The 17,804-nt window shown below is 35.4% G+C and overlaps 1 protein-coding gene across 3 annotated transcripts in view; it reads right to left on the bottom strand.

Annotated features, from left to right (window-relative positions):
• The window catches only part of DACH1 (dachshund family transcription factor 1), a 426,920-nt gene that overhangs the window by 241,360 nt on the left and 167,756 nt on the right, over positions 1-17,804 (bottom strand). The window lies entirely within an intron of this gene.

Genomic DNA, 17,804 nt, shown 5'->3' with positions numbered 1-17,804 from the left:
AGTGATGCTTGCCTTTTACATTGTAGTTCATAAGATTAACTTAAAATTATAAAAGCAAAAGTAGAGGCAAAATCTCTCAAGATCTATAGGAATAACATGAAGAATAATACAATCTTTGAAACAAAGATACTTAACATTCCCACATTCTGTCTCTCTGTCATGAATGTGCTTTTATAAAATACTTTCCCATCATTTTTCTAGCCACCATGCACAACATATATCAAAACCTCCGTTTAAATACTTCATAAGCTTGCATTTTCATGTTGGCTCAGCTGAGATCCTGTGCCTGACAAGGAGAGTCTTACATATCACGTCTATTTAGTGAAAGTAACATGTGTAATATATGTGGTCACTTAATTATTATTAATAAATGGTCATTAATAATTATTAAGCACTGACTTTTTTCAAAGCAAATACTATGAGGGTTAATTTGGACACATGCGTTCATAGTCATTAGAAGCTTATCGTTTTGCCAAGGGAAGTAAATATAGAGTCTAAGTAACTGGTAAAACCTTTTAAGGAAGATTTGCAACCTGCTGAGATTTTCAAAATTAAGACCGAGCATCCTCCACCCAGATCCTCCAAATTCCAGTAGGCGGGGGTCACACCCACCACCTGGCCCCCTGGCGCCGTGTAATCCCATCAACGGCCAAGACTCAGAGACTATAAAATCCAGCTCCTGGAACCGCATGGCCGCATTCACGGCCGCGCGACATCTTATCAGGACATCTTTTTATGATATCTTATTATCTCATTCCTACTTTGGACAAACTTGCAGGCTATCGAATGTAGCCTGCCCACAGGGCAGAGTCTGGCAAACTCCCCATGGCGTACCCAATATGCCAAATACCAGTAACAATGATGGGTCTCATTCTCCTAAAGAGCCTTGAATATAATCTCAGGGCTAGGATGAAAGAGACGTTACTGGGGCCTGCTCGAGGCAATCTACGAATAACAGGATGATGAAATGAAATGAAATGAAAAATGAAGACCGGGTGACAATATAGACATCTTTTAAAAAGGAAGACAAAACTCAATAGTGATAGAAGCACCAGAAGAGAACTCTGAAAGCTGAGTTAGATACAGCCAAGAAAGACATGAGACAAAATTAGGAAAAAGCAACAAAGGAGTGGAACATGAAACCATATGAATGCTCAGAACTGCTTCAATAAAGGGAATCTATGGACATATTGGAAAGGAGGTGACACCACCTGAAGCCAGAGGCTGGGAAGACTTGCATCAAGACAAGAAGATTGAATGCTGATCTTGTTAAAGAATATGAAAAATATACTGTATACTATTGGAAGTAGCCCCTGGCAAATTTCACTGTCCCTGTCCTCCCAGTGTTAATTGATTTACTTGAGCAGGCCCAGTAACATCTCCACTGTGACAAATGTTACTGTGTTGGGCAAATCGAATACGTCACGGGTAGCTTGCCAGGCTTTGCCATGCGAGCGAGATACTCTCGGTAGCTTGCCAGGCTCTCTGAGAGGAGCGGAGGAATCGAACTCGGGTTGGCCATATTGGCCGCTTGCAAGGCAAACACCCTACCCGCTGTGCTATCGCTCCAGCCCCTGGCAAATTTATTCATAAAAATTCTTTTATGAAACTTTTTATTTATTGTGTTACTTTACAGTGGCGACTCCTGGTGAAATTTGTCAATGATATTTAATCCAAACGTTGGTGCTGAGGAGATACCAGGGCCACATCCATAGATGTTAGAAAAGAAGAGAAGGGGATCATTCATGGTGGGGATCTAACTCAAAGCCTTGCACATACTAGATTTATGCTGTGCCTCCTGAGTATGTCATTCTAGCCTCTTTAGCTATCTCTTACTCTTACTCTTTTCATTCTCAGTTGGTTGGTTCTTTAAATCGTGTCGCTTGTCTAGGATTGATCAATGGTCCTTTGTTAGTTCCCATTCTCCCTGAGTGATCTTTTCTATTGTCATCACTTATATGCTAAATATACATCTATAGCTTAAAAGTTTCTCCTGGGATTCAAGCAGATTAATGCCTGTCTACTGGAAATATTTGCTTGGACATACTTTAATAATCTAAGACTCAGCTTATCCAACCCTGAACTCAGCATATTTCCCATTAAAAGTTTTCGTAGTTCAGCAAAATATCACCTAATTGACTAAGCCCAAAATCTAGGACTCAGCTGTGTGTGTTCCTTCTCTTGTGTGCTTGATATTTTCCATTGAAGGTACCAATGATTTCTTTCCTCTCTTCTCCATTTCTACTTTCATCATTCAAATCAACTCCTCCCTTATTACATAATCCCCTATCAAGTACTTCCAATTATCTCCACAACTTACCAAGACTTGTACCCTCTAGTTGCTATTCTCTGTAAGACACTATATTGATCTCTGAAGAGTTTTTCTAAAACAAAAATATATTTGATCAAATTTCTTATCTGCTTAAAGAAATAAAGTTCTACTCTCTTCTTGGAATACACCATTAAAATTCCCCTTTTGATACTTGACCTCAGCCTACTTTTCCAGTCGCTCCTTTATATTGCTCCATCATGGTTTACTGTTAGTCCTACATAATTTCTTGCCAGTATTCTGAACGATTTTGACACTGTTACACAAACTGCCTCTTTGCTGCTTAAGCATTTCTCCAAGCAGCCCACTCCCATTTCACCTGGCTAAACTTTAATTGTCCTTATTTACTAGCTATGTCTAGTGAATGTTTCTTTTTGCATTACAATAACCCATGATGAACCACTCTATTACAGCTCTTTCTGCAAAGATGTAGGGATCTTCTTATTTGTTTTATCCCCAAGATGATTTGGCAGAAAATGTGAAAAACAGTCATTTTGTTGACGATATAAAGGTCTTGTTTCACATTTTACATTCAAATATATCTTAAGTATGCTAAGCCGTTTCCTTGAAATCACTCAAATATCCTAGTCCATCTATTCCAAGTAATCTTCAAAATTCCAGGAAATATAAAGAAAAAAAAGTAACATCAAGTTAACATCTCAACTGTGGAAATAATGTCAGGTATACCCTAGAATCAGAGAAAGAAAACTGAGGCATTTTTAAGATCTCAAACTAGATGCCAGAAAAGAAAAAGTATGTGAAGGGTGGAGGAGCAGGGTACAGATAGAAAGGAAGTTAATGTTTGAAAGATCGAGGCCCTTCCTTTATTTTGTTTTGCTTCAAAGAAAATGAATCAGTTAAAGATTACTTGATTACTCAGGCCAAAGAGGCTGCCCTCTCTTTCCTTTCTCTGGAAGCAGAAGTCAGGCCACTAAATGGGAACACTTCATTTCATACTGTGATTAGAATAGACCCAGTGGACACCTAGCTCAACTCTCATACCTCCAGTGCATTCTATTTCAGGCCAGGCCTCCAATTATATCAACAGAGATTTACTACTTTTATTTAGTACAAGAGCTTTAAAGTCTTCCATTAAAATGCAAATACATTGTTATAATGTTACTAGGTGGTGGTAACACCTTAAAGACATTAACACCAACTGAGGATTACTTTACAAATATGGAAGAGCACTATCTTGAGTTATCTATGCAGAGACTAAGTAAAAGTTATCTATACAGAGACTAAGATTTTCCTTTCTGGAAGGAAAATCAAGCCTCTTACTCTTGTGCATAAGAACAAACTACTGGGAACCTCTCCCAAGACTCTACAAGACATTTTGGATGAGGATATCTTATAAGATTAATTTATTACAAGACCTTCCTCTATTTATCCATGACCTAGAGTTTGGTCTTCTTAGTGACAGGTTTATACTATAACCACTATGGCAGCATTTGTTATTAACAGCTACTAATGCTCCAGAAGATAATATAATTGAAAAATAAGTGGATTTTGAAATTACTTTCAATAGAACTTAGGCTAAGTAGAATGTACATGTATTTGTATGGTTAGAACCAAGGGCTATATTGCCTTGAAAGCTTTAAATACTGGGTCTACTAATTTACTATGTATGTCTTTGATTAAAGTGGCCTAACTCCTATGAACACGCCTATGAAATTAAAGAATATTTACTTTAAAGTCGTTTTATTTTTTTTTCATTAGGCACTGAAAAATATAAACAAATAAACTGAGCAGTCAACTAGTCTTACTCCAGGGATCAGAGCAATGAAATCTTCTACTTTCAATCAAAGCAGAAGAGTTCAGTTAAGAAAAATTGTCAGTCTACATAACTTGTGAGAAATATTAAAAAGCATGCGTTCGGCAACTGTTTTTGTCCATTTTGCACGTACGTAAGCCACAGTGTAGTCTTCAGAGGTTTTGACCATCTGCAAATCCACAACTTAATATTTCACTTAGTTAGCAACACACTCAGGCACGCCCTCTATGGAGTTTGCGATTTTTTTCCCCAACAGATAAGGACAAACTTCTCTCATTCGTTTATGTCATTAAATAAATCTCATGCTAATTTCAGTCATTCTCCTAGAACTCTACAATGTTTACCTAACTCTTCAGATTCCAAGATTGTGCTTATTCAGGGTGAAATAAAAAAATAATTTAACAAAAGAGAGTAATAGTGATATGAATTAGTAAGAAGCTAAGCGCAGAGAATAACAACTATCAGGGATATATGAAATGTTCCAAGTAGGGTACATTACAGATTTCCTAGTCTTCAACCTTCCCCATAGATAAAATCACCTGCTAAACTTTTCATTACTTATTCTGTCTTAGAAATTAAGTTTAAGAGTCTTTCTAAGAGCTAGAACAGAGAAACATGTGAAAGCCAGAAAGGGATCTTGATGATTATAAATTGGGAAATGGAAAAGTAGACAAGCAGAAATTGTGGTTCCAAATCCAAGTTGCTCAAAGAAAACAAAAGTAAACTACGAAAAAACAGGTTTCTATTCAATCACTCAATTAATTGCTCTATATAAGAGAAAGGAGCTACTGTACAACAAGCAATAGGCTAGACATTAGGGTTGCAAGAACAAACACACACTCCCTTCTTTGAGGATGAGGATAAAATTAAATAGCCTGTGGGATAACCCTGCTGCAGAAAAATACATGGCAGCAAGTAAGCATCGATTTTAGTCCTGGGAAACAAACAAGCATTTAGGGGCAAAGCAGCTTACTCTATTCATCTACAAGAGTTCACTTGCCCTCTCCAATATATGTACCATCTGAAATGATCGAATTCTACATTTATATCATATTCCTTTTCCTAGTAAATGGCTTTAACAAAGACAAGTCAGTATATGTAAAAACTTAAAATATAAATTTATCTATCTATTCTAGTGTATAAAAATGCAGTCTGATCTCTGGAAAATTACAGCTGGCAAAATTATATATATATATATATATATATATATATATATATATACATGTACCATGCATTATAAGGAGTTAGTGTCGATGAAATAAAATGCCTTTTTCTCAGTAAAGTAAAAAAAAAGCTAGGTATGAACCACAAATGTAGACAGAGTAGGATAAACAGTAATTAAGCAAATAATAAATAGGCTTTACAAAGTTGTAGCACTGCATTGTACCACTGTCGTCCCGTTGTTCATCGATTTGCTCAAGCGGGTACCAGTAATGTCTCCATTCGCCCCTGTCGCATGCTAGTGTAGCCCAATGGCATCTGCTTGCTCCAGAAACACAAAATGAGACTTGTTGTTATTGTTTTGGCATGTTGAATATGGCATGGGAGCTTGCCAGGCTTTGCCATGCGGACAGAATACTCTCAGTAGCTTCCTGGGCTCTCGGAGATGGATGGAGGAATGGAAACAGGGTCGGCCGCATGCAAGGCAAATGCCCTACCAGTGGTGCTATCATTCCAGCCCAGCTTTAGAGTATATTTTGAAATTTGGGAGAGGAAAACCTCCCATTTAAAAAATTGTAGGAAAGAAATATACTTAATTATTAGAACATATTGTTTCTGGATAGAAAGTTACATGCTTTTTTATGTTTGGGGGTTCTAGTTCTTCTATCTTGAGCACATAATATAGCTTAAAGGTCAACACTGGTCTGAAGATGTGGTTCAATAGCAAAGCAATTACCTCAGATGTGTGAGTCCCTGGAACCAATCCCAGACAACACAAAACAAGCAAGCAAACAAAAACGCGATAAAATATAAAGGCAAACTTTTGAAATCAATTTGCTTGCCACTTCAATAGCTCTGATCATTTTTTTTTTAGAGAATTCATTGTGAACAAACCAGAATGTTGACTAAGGATTATCTCTATAGTTAGCACAAATCAGATACTCTTTTAGACTTTTTCCATTTCATTTCTAAAATATGTACTAAACAGATGATACTAAATAAAAAGTATGGTTATATATAATATGTTAGCTTTATGAGAAGTGCAAAACGTGTCTAAAAAGCTGAAGTACAGTGCTTGAGGAATTGAACAGTGGTAGGGCAATTATCTTTTATACAGATGAACCGGGTTCGATTCCTGGCTCCCCATATGTTCACCCAGGTAAGCATCACCAGGGGTGATCCAGGAGTAAACCCTGAGCAACTGCTGGGTGTGCCCCCCAAATTAAATATAAAGTAAAGGCCCTCCCGTTGATCATCGATTTGCTCGAGCGGGCCCAGTAACGTCTCCATTGGAGACTTTGTTGTTACTGTGTCTGGCATATCGAATATGTCACGGGGAGCTTGCCAGGCTCTGCCGTGCAGGCGAGATACTCTCGGTAGCTTGCCCGGCTCTCTGAGAGGGGCGGAGGAATCGAACTCGGGTCGGCCATGTTGGCTGCATGCAAGGCAAATGCCCTACCGCTGTGCTATCGCTCCAGCCCTTCAGGATAGCTGGCGCTCTCGCACGACCACCCACACAGTTTTATCCGGTAAAGCAAATGATTAGAGGTCTTGGGGCCGAAACTATCTCAACCCAAATTAAATAACAATAATAAATAAAATATGAAAGTTGATTTACTAATATAATCCAGAGTAAAAACAAAAATGAAATGATCATTAAAGAATAAAGACAAATTCCTAAAATAATTTTTTTTCAACAAGAGGTTGATTTATGCTTAATACAGTTTTCCTTACATGTCGCACTGTAGCACTGTTCTCCCATTGTTCATTGATTTGCTCCAGCCCAGTAACGTTTCCATTGTGAGACTTGTTGATACTGTTTTTGGCATATCGAATATGTCACCGGTAATTGCGAGCAAGATACTCTTGGTAGCTTGGCAGGCTCTCCAGGAGGGGCGTAAGAATCAAACCTAGGTCGGCTGAGTTGGCCGCATGGAAGGCGCTGTGCTATCGCCCTACCACTGTGCTATCGCTCCAGCCTTACATACTGCACAAATAATCCAAGAATTATATGTTTAGCATTATTTTCCTTTTAGGTGGAGCTTTTTACTCAGTAGGTTACTTTACGTTTTAACTTGATGACATGTGTGGGCATTTGCTCTATCTCATTTTTACATTTCTTTGTATTTCTGCGTTCTCTACGTATGTGTTTGTTCTCAGGCACTTTTTCAGACAAATTAAATAAAAAATACTCATCATATCTCTGATACACAGGATATGAAGAAAGAAACAGATTAGAGGAATAAAAAATGTACAAAGGCAGCAGAAACTGAGAAGTTGTCCACAGTAGGAAGCTTACCAGGCAACTGGGAAGGGTGGGTAAGAGACCAAGGGACAACAGTTGAAGAAAGGGGACACAGGTGAGGATATGGTTATTGGTGTAGTTTATGTATTAAGTTATACTAAAAACAGTTTGCATGGTGCTAAAAATAAACTTTTTATTTTAAAAAATGGGTTTAATGGGTCACTCAAAAAATATATAACGGGCTGGAGCAATAGCACAGCAGGTAGGGCGATTGCCTTGCATGCTGTGGATTCTGGTTCAATTCCCAGCATCCCACATGGTCCCCTGAGCACTGCCAGGAATGATTCCTGAGTCCAGAGCCAGGAGTAACCCCTGACTATGGCTGGGTGTGACCCCCCAAAAAAATAGTGATTAAGTAAGAAAATCATCGATGAAAGAGTTTTCCAGGTCCAGAACGTGACTCAGAGGTAGAGCACATACTTTGCATGCGAGAAGCCTGGATTGGGTCCCTGGCACATCACAGCGGCTGGATGGCGATGTGTAATCCCACATTAATTGAAACAAAGAGATACAAATATACAAAGCTAAAGCTCTAAGAACCTGTGCAAAAGAAAAGGATGGGAGGGGAGAGGAGAGGAGAGGAGGGAAGAGGAGAGGAGGGGAGGGGAGATGGAATAGAGGGGAGGGGAGAGGACCCTCATTTGTTCCCAAGTCACACGAGAACACAGCTAAAAACAGCTTACAGCTATCTCCAACCCTTGAAGATTACTCGCCCCAGAAACTATCCGATCTCAAACTTTCACCTTCCCAAACTATCAAAAAAATACATTTTTGTTGTTAAAGTCATCAATTCTATATCACGTTGTTATAATAGTCTAAGGTAAAGGCCCTCCCGTTGATCGTCGATTTGCTCGAGCGGGCCCAGTAACGTCTCCATAAAAGAGCAGGCACTTTAGTGTATAAATTGAATACATCCATAAAATATATAACATATAACTACTGGGAAAAATTTAATATGAACGAGTTAAATTCACTAAACACAGTTAGATGCAGTTATTTCCAGAGAATTTGGTTAGGGAATTTTGATCTAAAGGGACTATTTTCTTAATACTGTAATATATTTTCAAGTTATTTAAATTCTTCATCTCTAAGTATTATAAACTATGTTCTTTGTATCACAGGTCACAATACAATTGCCACATGACAATCAACTCTACAGGGACTAGAAAAGCGACAATTCACATGTAGGATATCAGAAAGTGTGGGGGTTTTCCCCTTACATAAGTGTATTTGTAATATTCCCTAAGGATTTGGGTTACAATTACCTATAAATATCACTGCATACCATTTGGTGACATTTTTGGATTTAAGTTGAATAGTCAGCAATGTGAGAAAAAACTGAGTCAAATGGAAAGCTAAAGAAGTTTGTGAAGCAGAACGGCATTCAACTTAAAGAATTTTTACTTAAGTAAAATAAAAATAAAGGGTGATGGCTATTCAAAAACCCATGGTGAATATTGGTAAACTGATCATCACTAACAAAAAATAAATAGAATGAAAATTTGCTACTTTAATTGGAAGACTATTGCTATTTCTGTCTATAAGTCCCCAGAAAATCTAGACCTGTAGCACCAGAAGAAATTTATTTAATGTAAAATCTCTTTCAAAGGGCAGTGGATAAATATATGAAGTGTCCTGCGAAGATGGAACTACTAAATACTGAGTGAAAATTACCTAGAGCAATAGTTAAAACACGCTGGAATAAAACTGAGCTGCTCCTATGCATTTGTATATTAATGATTAATAATTAATACCATAATAAAATAAAATACTAAAAATATTCTGTATTCCATCAAGAACATCGTTAGGACAATCTAGACCTTAAATTATTCTTTCCCTATTTAAGAATCAATACCTGAAAACCAAGTTTAAAATATTAAACTTCATGAAATCTGTTAGTCATAGTCATTTTTAAAATTTTAAACTCAGTCTTAATTTTAGTGACTATATTTTAGATTAACTTTCATCAAATAAGATGTCTTCATAATTTCTAGGCTGTGTGCCTTGCATGCAACTGACCCGGGTTTGAGCCCCCCACCCCTCTCGGGGATCCCGGCAAGCTAGTGAGAGTATCTCGCCCACATGGCAAGGCCTGGCAAGCTACTTGTGCCTATTCGATATGCCAAAAACAGTAACAAGCCTCACAATTTGTTGTGAAATGTTACCGGTTCCCACTCGAGCAAATCAGTGAACAATGGGAGTAACAGGGCAGCATAGTGCAGTGCAGTGTTATTATAAATTACAAATAATAAATGATATCTAATGTGTATTTGTCTTCTGTGACACATATTGCATATGAAAATGCATATATAATATTTCTGCCAGAGTGGAATATGTTAGAAAAATCAATTTAGTGAAAATTTTATCTACAGTTATAAATACATTTAATCTTTTAATAACCTTCTAAATTTATTTTTCTTTTGCAAGTTTTACAATCAAGAAGCAAACCTATGTACAGAACAATATTTTTTACAGCTATCCTCAAAATTGACTAAAATTCTTAAAGGGAAGATTCTGAAATAGTACAAAATTACAATGGCTGTCTTGAGGTTTAGGGAAACATTAATATCTTATTGATCTCTTACAATTCCTGTCTATGCCAAAAAACATATTCTTCAATTTTTAAACATAGTATTAACACATACTCTACAAAGACATTTAATATAGAAATAATTAATTATACAAACTTTATTGTACAATCACAAAGAAGATATATTTTATCTGAATAATGCAGATATTTTTCATTTGGATTTTAAATAAGATTTCTGCAATTACTTTTGTTTTGGGTTGCACCAAAAGAAATGCATTCCCTATTTAATTTTACTTTGTTCATAAATATTCATTATTTCTTGGTTGATCATTTAACTACTATAGCAGGTCATCTTTAACTTCAGTTAAATACACCCTAATTATTTCAAATTTAAAACAGTATGAACTCTTCTGTGTAAGATGTGCTACTAGACCCTCTTTCCAGAAGCTTGAATTTCATTTTGAATTTGTAGATATTTAAAAATGGTGCCATTGCATCACATCGTTTAACTGCAAGTGTGCTAAGAATACTGCTAAGAATACTATTGGAAATAATTTTAGTATTTATAATAAATCTTTTATGTTTATCAGAACCCTTTTGTTATTAGTGTGATTATTGAATCTGAGACATGAAAAATAGTTAAACGGCTTACTGAATACCCCAGATAAAATAAGAGAAAAATAATTGAAGCTGAGAAAATGATGATAGAGCAGAGCACATTGATTTGGAGAACAGTTAAAATTCTGCAGAGGCTGGAGAGTACTTACAGAGGACAAGCCACTTTCCTTGCATCCCACTTACTCTGGTTTGAATTCCCTGGAACAGCAGATTGTCCTCCTGAGCACTCTCAGGGTTCACTCATGAAATATGAACTACAAATATACTAGAGTCAGATTATGAACGAGTGATACAGTCTACAACTTAAGCACTGAGGACCCGTAATGTGCTTCTAGAATTTACTAACTGAAACAACAAACATTAAATGCTGTTGTGCTTAGCCTTACAAAGTTTACTGGAAATACCAGTAAGATAGCTGTTTAAAACCAGCTCACAGTATATTTTACAGAATAGATTTTTTTAAAAAATTGCAGTGAATCATTTTAATTATTACAATTAATTTTCCACACAAGTATTTAAGGAGCATCATCACAGGGGTACCATGGAAAGATGAAGAAATAAACAAAAGTTAGTTCATTGAATAAAACAAGGTACAAATTTTTTAAATCTGCTACGAAACATCAAGAATATTAACTTAAAAGGATATATGTCCAATTACGTTCACTGAAACAGTACAATATCTAGGATTTGGATTTTGCTCGAGCGGGCCCAGTAACGTCTCCATTGGAGACTTTGTTGTTACTGTGTCTGGCATATCGAATACTCTCGGTAGCTTGCCGGGCTCTCCGAGAGGGGCGGAGGAATCGAACTCGGGCAGGCCATGTTGGCCGCGTGCAAGGCAAACGCCCTACCCGCTGTGCTATCGCTCCAGCCCCAGGATTTGGAAACAACACAAATTTTCAACTATAAATGAATGGGTTAAGAAACTGTGGTATATATACACAATGAAATAATATGCAGCTATAAGAAAATATAAAATCATTCAATTTCCTGCTACATGGATAGAATAGAAGGTATCATGTTGATTGAAGTCACTCATAATGAAAGGGTTAGATAGAGAATGATCTCTCTCATCTGTGGAATATTAAGATACTTATAAGGGAGACAACTGACCCAATGCAATAGAATTTAAAAAGAATGGTCAACAGAACTAAATGTACCTGGAAGGGGGTTGGAGGATGGTCAGGGGATGGGAGGAGAGAAGAATCTACTAGTGAGTCCTTTGGTAACTTGGTGGAGGTAAGCAGACATTCTGGTGGTGAGATGTTACAATGGTATTTGTATGAAACTGTCATTGGCTATATTGTAAATCACGATAACTTAATAAAGATGGGGGAAAAGATGGTACAAAAGAAACATAATTATAATCCCCTCTTGCCCCGACACACTAACACTTCTATAATGAAATCCTAAACTCCCCAAACTATGCTCATCTTCCCTTAAAATGGTTAGTGTAAAACAATCCAGCTCATAAGCATTCTCAAATAACTTTGTAAAACATATAACAACAGTATTCATATTGTCCCTGTATTTATGACCTTGAGGAATTTGTCTGACAAGTGTAGGCAATTTTTTTTTGCCAGGCATCAAATGATACATTTTCTATTTTAAATGTATCTTTGTTATGATGATTTATTTTAATAAACAAAAATGAGCATACTGTGGTTTTATAAAATCTAAATTTAACTAGTAAATAACAAATTTCCCTTTCAATACCTTACTCTAATAGGGGTTTACATATCTCTAGCAAGAAAATTCACTGACAACAAAACTAGGTTTTATTTCCTGTAATTATAATCTGTTTATCACAATTGTTGAATATAGTCTTTGATAAGAGGATTTTTAAATAATCACTGAGAATAAGCAAAGAAAAATTAGAGTAAGCATGAAGCAGTCCTTATGCTCTAAGGTAGTTGAATAAAAATTTCTGATAAAGGCATTGCATTTACGTGGATACTCAAGAAATTTTTCCTGTAAGCATCCTCATTCATTCATCCTAAAAGCAGAAACTATAGTTATGTGTATATGATACTCTTAATGCTGAGATATATAGTTTCAAGGGTGGATTAGAAATATAATTAAATAGAAAATAGTGTTTTCCTCTGCTTGATTACAGAAGGAAAGGAAGGTGGTTGACACAACCTGAAATGCCTGTTTTCACTCTCCATTGACAAGTTATTCGTATGTTACTCCTGGGCAAAATGTACATAACTAATCTACTTGAGAAACTTGTTAAAAATGCTGTTTCCATTCCCCTCCAGTGTGATCTACATGGGGAGCTGTCAAGAAAGGTAATCTTGAAACACAGAGATTGAGAAACCAAGCCCAGAATTCAGAGACCTCTTGACTTTTTTTTATATACATAACCACAGGAGGATTCTAGGCCTAGGAACTAATGAAAGGATTATATTAAGACAGACAAAAAGGTATGCTGTTTCCAGCCTGCAGAGATTTAATAACAAGCTTAATTTGTTACCTGACATGGATGTTACATAAGCACCAAATATTGCTATAACATTTATATTAATTAAATTTTATTTAATACTTCATGAAAGTGTTTTCATTAATAAATGGCCTTTTAATACTGTTAGATATTTTAAGAAATTATGATATAAATTGCCTGCATAACAAGGTTGGAGAAGACACTGGCAATTGTCCTTTCAAGCTTGAATAGACATGGATTTTATCATGGGACTGTTTTACCTAATAAAATTGGGCAAATGCTGTTTTTAAGATTCAAATAATTATGCTAATTTCAATGTTCTCTTATTTATTTGTTCCTAAACCAAAACCTACAATACAAGAAATGCATTACTGTAATAATATGATTTATATTGATTAAATATTCATAGCTTATTTTTAGCATTAGCACATTTTATTACGTGCTAGAGATGATTTTGAACACTTTATGTATAAATTGCATTTAATTCAATATCCTTGTATGATACAAACATTATTCCTATTAGTAACATGGATAATTATGTTGAAATATCATTTCACTAATGATAAAAGTTTTTCTTTAATTCATTGGATCCAGAGGAAAAAAATTTGATGAAATATTTTGCCTCACCTTATAGGAAAGACCAGGGAACAATAAAAATAGTACATTTTTATTTTTAAAATTAAAAAGTTCATAATTCAGTCAATTACTATATCTGTTTATAAGCTAAAGTATTTTCTGATCTTAAAATTCTCCTTAGTCCCTGGTTCAAAGGATTCTCCTGAACGTGGTTTTATATCTGATCTCTCATGCCAATTTTTTTTTCTGAACAAGATTTCTAAAGCTACATTTATAGATTCTGTGATTTTTATATGTTTTATGGTTAAAGCTATATTGGAAGACCTCTGAGATAATAACCAAGGCTACTTCTTCTGATGTTCTTCCCACTTGACAGAACAGAAGGCAACTATTAACTGACTCAAGTGTATGATCTCAAGAACTAAAGATCACATTGCAAAAACAAAACAAATGTTAAGCATCAAGTACAGGGAATCAATAGGAAAAATGAATGATATAATTATAATGTTCTTTCATAAAAAATAATATTGAGCATAATAGCCAGTCTAGATTTTCAAGAGTCAGAAGTGAAAATTAAGTTCATTGCTATTGTTAAGAAGTACTGTAGCACTGTCCTCCCATTGTTTATGGATTTGCTTGAGTGGGCACCAGTAATGCCTCACAACAAATTGTGAGTCTTGTTGTTACTGTTTTTGGAATATCGAATACATCACGGGTAGCTTGCCAGGCTTTGATGTGCGGGCAAGATACTGTCAGTAGCTTGCCAGGCTCTCTAATAATAAATTTACTGTCTGTAAGTATGCTAAACAATTTGACATGCATTACTTGTACATAATGCTATTACTTAATGTATATAAAGCTATTAGAGAGACATTTCCATATGACCACTTTACAGATAGCTGAAATGTTTTCGTAAAAAGAATAATCTGATTAGGTCAATGTTTTCTGATAGAGTACCTGAGTTGAACAGATTCAGATCTTACTGAGTGAAAGTCTATACTGAATTAGTGTACTAATTTTGTAATGAATGTTTTAATCCTAAGGAAATATATATCAGAAGTTAAAAAATATAAAGATGATTCTTAAAATTCACTTCCAAAAATACATTTTATTTTACAATTCTGGATATATCTACAATTTTGAAATACATTTTCCACCTTGAGCATCAAATGTTCTTGATTTCTCAACTTTGCACTTGCTACTATTTTCTAGAATGGTCTTCAGTTAAAAGTCTCTGTGTTGTGTCTTTGAGCACCCTGACAAAATGTCATATGACTTAGCTAACAGGTCTTCCTCAGCCAGATGCATCTATAGTCTTTGTTTACAAACACTGTTTAGAAATGCTATGGACTACTTAGTTGGTAATTCTATGACCACATAATCTCCATGCAGGCAAGAGTTTTTGAATGTCTTTTGTTAACGCCTGTGTCCCTAAAATATAGGAAATCTGTTTGAAACAAAGGACTCAATAAATAACAACTAAATGGGAAAAATGTGATGAATTGTTCTTTATTTCAGAAAAGGAAGGAAAGAATTATCACTGCAGATCTATGGGCATTTAAATCTACATGTCGGAGTAGCTAAATTTAAGCATGTGAAAATATGGGGCTCTAAGAGGTCAGAGTATTTTGGATGTTGCCAGTTTAAAATGATGATAAAGTAGGAGGTTACTGAGTTATTGCACTTTTGGCATTGGTCTCAGTTATCTCTAACAGAACACTTAGGTGGTATCTAGCTCTTTGATATGATATGAAAGAGAGTATCCTTGAAACGGGATCCTCCATAAATTTTTCAGCTAAGATTAAACTTGGAGATTTGTATCAACAATCATGGTATTCCATGACCAAATACATACAAATTCAAACTTACGTTGAAAGTCTAGACACATGTATTTGAAAACTTAACTAATACTTTCATAGGTATGCATGCATTCCCGATGATTTCACTTAATCTAACTAAATCTAATTTCAAAAATAAATCATCTTTCAATTAAACTTTTACTCAAATTATTTGTCGCAATGTCCTGTTTATATGTAAAAGTACTAAACTACCACATATTACTCCACAGCAAAGCTATATTGTCCAAAAATATTCAGAATAACTGCTAGATGTTAAGAAAGTTGATATTGATTCTCATTGTATACATTTTAAAGACTACATTAGGTAATGCTATGTTTAAAACTCTTAAAATACAAAAAGAAAACTATCTTTAGGATTGTAAGTCTTTATAAGCATGACATGAATGCCAGAAACTGGTTAAAAATTATTTATAAAAGTTATCTGCATATAAATTAATAATAATTTTAGAATGCTAATTTTGAAAGACAAATGACTAAAAGAGGAACTTTATATGTTAAAAATAAATAATATCCTTCCTTCATAAACAAAAAACAATCTATCATTAAATGGCAAATATACTAAAGCAAGGGGCCAGTGCAATAATAAAGCAGGTAGGGTGCTTGCTTTGCATGTGGTCAACACAGATTCCATCCCAATCACCCCAAATGGTACCCGAGCACTGCCAGAAGTAATTCCTGAGTGCAGAAGCAGGAGTAACCCTCGAACATCATTGAGGGTAGTCCAAAAACCTCAAAAGAAATATGTAAGAGAAAAAACAATCTGTAAATAATAAAGTCTATTATTTGATTACTAAATTAGTAATTAAAATTAAGGAAAAGTAGCACATTATTTTTATCCATGGTAGGGCTGAAAAATCATTGCTACAATATTAGAAAAATTACATAAATATTTTATAGGAATTCAATGATCATTTAATTTTATGTAGACATTATAAAATATAATACTTCTAATCCAACATTTTCATAGTGAGAAATATAAAAATTCATCCTTAAATTGAGAGTTAAATAAGATGGAGAAATAAAATCCCCAAATGTCATTTCATTAATAAATTAGTGTACCCTAGACTGAAATTCTAGTCAATCATTAAAAGGATGCACATTGAAAACACAGATGGAAAAGACACCCAAACACACCCATGGTACATTTACATTTTTTTAGTGATTTTGAACAAAATATAATCAAACATTATGTACGCTATCATAGTACTTTATGTATTGTGCTTAACCCCAATACGCATATGTTCTCATGAGTTTGGGCTAAAGCAGGTAGGGAATTTGCCTTGCACGCATCTGACCCGGGTGCGATTCCTCTGTCCCTCTCGTAGAGCCCGGCAAGCTACCGAGAGAATCCCGCCTGCATGACAGAACCTGGCAAGCTAAGCTTTCCGTGGCATATTCGATATGCCAAAAACAGTAACAACGATTCTCACGATGGAGACATTACCGGTGCTCAGTCGAGCAAATTGATGAACAACGTGAAGACAGTACTAGAGTGCTAAATATGCAAAGAAGAACTTAAATTTTAATTTAACATAACAAAAACTGAGGATTTGTTATAGTATCATCCGGTGATGAAATTTTCACAGAAAATTCATTTCGAACTTCAAGAAAAACTCAGGTTGAGGGTCTGAGAGATGGTACTACAGGTAAAGTACTTGCCTTGCACACCGCTGACCCAGTTTTGATCCCAGCACCACACAGAGTTGCCTGAGCATCTTCAGGAGTAATCCCTGAGCACAGAGCCAAGAGTAATGTCTGAGAACCACCAGTGAAAAAAAAGTAAATAAAATAAAAATTAAAAATGTAAAAAAAATAAATAAAAAATGTAAAAAAATGACAAAAGTAAATCTATAAGGATTATTAAATACATTCAAGGTTAGGAAATCGGCCACACCCAGTAGTGCTCAGGAGCTAGTTGGCTGTCTCTAACACTCCTGGCAGGGCTTGGGACCTTACGGTTTTCCTGGGATCAAAATCAAGGCAGGTGCATTCAATGCAAGCTTCTTACCCACCTTCTTTTGGGCCCCTCCTAATATAAAGTGTTTTCTATTTGACAAGTCCTTGTTCCAAAATGCTAGTGAACATCATATTACAAAGCTCTGATGGCAACCAAATAAGCAACTACAAAAGGCAGTAAGTGATAGAAACAGTAACAAAATTAAAGAAAATTTGTATTTAAAAAGTTAAGGAAATAGGATTTGGATATGCA

The sequence above is a fragment of the Sorex fumeus genome, unplaced genomic scaffold, assembly GCF_029834395.1.
Source record: "Sorex fumeus unplaced genomic scaffold, SorFum_2.1 ptg000008l, whole genome shotgun sequence".
In the NCBI taxonomy this organism is placed as follows: Eukaryota; Metazoa; Chordata; class Mammalia; order Eulipotyphla; family Soricidae; genus Sorex; species Sorex fumeus.
The sequence above is the reverse complement of the archived record's forward strand: the minus strand, read 5'-3'. Positions and strand labels throughout refer to the sequence as shown.